Source organism: Nicotiana tomentosiformis, chromosome 8, assembly GCF_000390325.3.
Source record: "Nicotiana tomentosiformis chromosome 8, ASM39032v3, whole genome shotgun sequence".
Taxonomy (NCBI): Eukaryota; Viridiplantae; Streptophyta; class Magnoliopsida; order Solanales; family Solanaceae; genus Nicotiana; species Nicotiana tomentosiformis.
In genome coordinates, this window is record NC_090819.1 from 47,756,634 (window position 1) to 47,760,994 (window position 4,361).

The 4,361-nt window shown below is 37.7% G+C and overlaps 1 long non-coding RNA gene across 1 annotated transcript; it reads right to left on the reverse strand.

The window, feature by feature from the left end:
• Positions 1–758: 758 nt before the first annotated feature.
• On the reverse strand, positions 759–2,132 carry LOC117278619 (uncharacterized). The gene is made up of 2 exons (XR_004508974.2): positions 1,424–2,132; positions 759–1,081 (listed from the first exon to the last, which is right to left on the reverse strand). It is a non-coding gene; the product is annotated as an uncharacterized lncRNA (long non-coding RNA).
• Between the last annotated feature and the right edge of the window lie 2,229 nt (positions 2,133–4,361).

The window sequence follows — 4,361 nt, forward strand, 5'->3', positions numbered from 1 at the left end:
TTTCATTTCATTTCATTTCATTTTTTTTATTTTTGAATTTTGAGTTAATCAACTTTTTTTGTTTTTGATAAAGAGAATTGAATATAAAACGTGTTTTAGTTACCATTCTGAAGCGATATCGGAGCATTAAATGTTAGACGAGCTTTATGGTTACCGTTTCGAAGCGATATCAGAGCGTTAAATGTTAGACGGGCTTTATGTTTATCGATCCCAAGCGATATCGGAGCATTGAATCTCCACACGATGGGAGTGACTTGAATTTATATCTCCACATGATGGGAGTGACAGGAATATAAGTCTTCACGTGATGGGAGTGATAAGAATGTAAATCTCTACGCGATGGTAGTGACAGTAATTTAAAATCTCCACACGATGGGAGTGACATGAAAGAAAATCTCTACATGATGGGAGAGGCATGAAAGAAAATCTCCACACGGTGGGAGTATTTTATTGATTTTTTGAAAAACAAGACCAAACCCGAAGGTTGCCTACGTATCTCGTCGAAATGAAAATTAGCTCAAGCGTAGTTTAGACTTGATCTTTCAAAATGAGAATCAGCTCAAGCCTACATATCTCATCGAAATGATCCTTTCAAAAGGATCTTCGGTCAATTGTGACCCAAGTGGCCATAGTTGACTGATTTGTGCAGCTAAGGACGAGGAAAACTTGACCCATAACAGGTTGCCTACGTATTTTTACACAAGGTCAAGAATCAGGCATGTGTAGTTCGTGAATATTGGAGAGTATAAGATGTATGATTCACATAAGTCTTTCCTCTCCTATTTTGGCTTTTTGACATATTTGAAACAATGAATATTGACACCACTAAAGATATCTAGAAAAATGTAAGGGTATAGATAAACTCGGAGCGATGCCTCATTGTATCCATGATTGGTTGTGATATCTTTGAAGTTGAATTATGACTCCATCCAGAAGATGTGCCCCAATTGCTCCTTCAAACAGTTGCTTCGATGCCCTCTTACTATTTGTGAGACAGTTGTTGTGGTTGTCTCCCAATTCACTGCATGGACGATTTGTTGCGATCTTCAAGCTCTGAACAGGAGCCTTTTTTACATCACCCCTGCTTGTAGCCAGGGCGATTAAACAAAAGACAAAAATTCCAATCGTGTTAAGTATTAATGATGCAATCGTGTGAAGCAGCATAACCAAGATAAGCAAAAGAAAAAAATTCCAATCAAAGTGTGGCCTTAAAAATTTGAAGAATAATCAAGGATCCAAGGACCTGGATGGCTTCTCAAAATATAACGAAGCAACGACAAAGACAGTAACAATCAACGATTAAACAAAACTAGAATTATCAGTCGCAAAAAGAAACTTTCGTCCAACACAATCATCAGTAATAAAGAGACAGCCTCAGAAAAGTAACAATATCCAAATAGATGTATTAGTAGTAAAATCGTACAGAGAGGAATGACGGGGTCACTAAAGTCAGTCGCCAAGCGATAAAGAATTAACTCGCCGATTCCGGCTACCTCCGGCCATGTTGTCGGCAAGCCAAAACATCGACAGATTGGAACAACATTAAGAGCAACGAATCAATACCCAAAGTGGAGAGAAATAGAGTTAGGTTTAAAAGAGGGTCGCCGAAACAATGGGCCAAATACATGGCTCATCGGAGTTGTATTTTTCCGGCTAAACCCAGTAACAAATGAGTACGCCTAGCCCTTTAATGGTGTACTTGGAACGAAGAGAGACGAGAAAAATAGAAGAAGATAACAAATCTAGGGTCGTTAAAATAGTAAATTCCATCTAGATCTCAGGAAAAATCGACCAAAACTTTGAAATAGAGCTACATATATGAAGGATCATGGTGGGTAGTTCTATTTCAGGGGCAAGATCTATTGGATCCGACCATTTCAGCGAGGTTTGTTGACATTAATGTTCGCTAGTGGCTGGCTAGTCCGGTGACGGGTCAACTTCCATATAGAGAGAGGGATGAGGAAGAGAGGAGGCAGTGAAGTCGCCTGCCATAGCCGGTGATCAATTCCTATGGGCGGGAGAGAGTGAAGTGGCACAACCAATTGGAGGGAATCAGAGGGGAGGTGGCTTCCTTCTTTAGAGAGAATGATAGAGGTCCCAAAATAAATTAGTATTTTCCCACATATAAATCTAATATGGTGTCCCCATTGTATGTAGTGTGTAAGTATTTGTTTTATATAATGAGTGCATGTAAGGAAATATGTCGCCATTATTTTAAGTGAAAAATAAAGACAGTGTAAAAAATAAACATGTGGTCCAAAATGAAACCATCAATTAAACAATTATGGGCCGAATACCGGACACTCTTTAGTTTATCAGTATAATTTATTTAGCTTATAGGGGAAGACAAATAGTTGTCTTTACCTTTTAGATAAAGGTTTTACACATTGGGTAAAAAGGGGTGTCATGTCACATCATATGACATGTCACATAAGGTATCGTATTTCATGTTTAGTCACATCAACTGCCATGCCATATCAGACGTTGACAAGACACATGATTAGACCGAACTTGATTCGTATTTTGGAATAACTTCTACCGGCTTTCATGTAATTAATAGATTGTGTTCTAAATTAGAAAACAATTATTTAATTAAAAGATTTTGTAGTGTTTAATTAAAAATATAACTACCACAATTGTGTTGTAGTAATTATTTTTTGTATTTTTTAAAATATGAATAAATTGATAGAATATCCTAATATTTGAAAAATACGACAATTATCAATAAATTATTCGAAATTTGGAAAAGATGCACAAAAATAGTAATATTTAACTAATTGCAATAAAATGATAACAATTCCTGTATTTTGTAAAAATATGAATAATTATCAATAAATTGCATTAGGGTTAAATATGTGCAAAAATGCTATATTTTACCATTTATTTACTAGGAAGCCTACCGAAGTTAATTTAATACGGAGGGTCAAAATTAAGTGTCAAAAGAGGCTGGTACTGTTGCCTTTGTTGATTTTGAAAGTCAGGAGGCCCTTGCCCTGGAGCTCTAGGATTTTGCTGCTGCTATGAGTTTAAACTACCACTTGAAGAGATCCATAAAAAGCCTAGATGTCGCTATCCCATATAGTAGAAATTAATGCCTCCTTGGTAGTTACCTCTGTTGAAATTTTCCACTACATTCACTTCTTCCTATGCAGCGAAGTTTTGACACTCATGTGTTGGGTGTCCCATTCTGCAAATATCATACTCTACCTGCTTTTTACTCTGCACCTGGGCCAGTGTCAACTTCTTCATGTCCTTAGTCATAGCAGCAATTTGGGTCTATATTGCAACAAATGATTCTTCTTTGTGCATACATGCTGACCTTCTTCGATTACTTTGGTCAGTAGGCCATTGATACACATCTTCAGATAGTTCATTTAGAAGAGTGACAATCTCTTTCAGAGTTTTCTTCATTAGTGGGCCTCCCACTGCACTATTTAGTACAATTCTCGATGCATGAGTTAACCCATCCCAGAAGTCCTAGAGTTACATCTATTGCTCCATTGTATTATGAGGGCATCTTCATAATAGCTCCTTAAACCGTTTCCATATTTCGAACATAGTTTCTCCTTCTCCTTAGCTGAAATTGTGAATCTCCTTCTTCATTTTTTCCAGTCTTAGCAGTAAAAAAGTTCTTGTCTAGAACTTGGTAGTCATCTCTTCCCATGTACGGATAGATCCTGTAAGTAGACTCCGTAGCCACTACTTTGCATTATCCTTTAGTGAGAAAGGAAATGCTATGAGTAGATAACATCATGTCATGCTCCATTATATCAAAATGTATTCCTGATCTCATCGAAGTCCATCAGATGGCCGTTAGGATCTTCGTTTGGATTGCCTCTAAAGATGCAATTGTTCTGAATGGTTTGGATGGCTCCTTGATTGAGTTCAAAATTGTTAGCATCAATGGGCAGGAGTCTCACACTAGATTGTCATTGGTTGTAGACCGGTCGAGCATAATATCCCAATGATCCACCAGTTCTGAGGGCGGCATTTTCAAACTCATCTTCAACCAAGAATAGATTCAAATTGAATCATTGACCCCCGTACCCTTCGACGATCTCATCAGCTGCTCTAAGGGTTGCTTCAGCTGCTAACCGTGCAACCTGTTCTCTTTGTTGTGCTTCCTCTCTTGCATCTAAGTCTACCCCATCCTTTTTGTTGTTTACCATTTTATTTTGAGTCGAACTCTGACCCAAGAAGGATCCACTTGATTCTTTCTCCTTTCTCAACTGCCGCAACTGCTTGTCAAATTCTGGATAGTGTGGCCCTAATTCTTTGGAAGACGATCGAGTCATACACCATTGAAATTAACCTGTTGCCTGCACACAGATGATAGAAAGTGAAAAATAAAGTAAATTTGT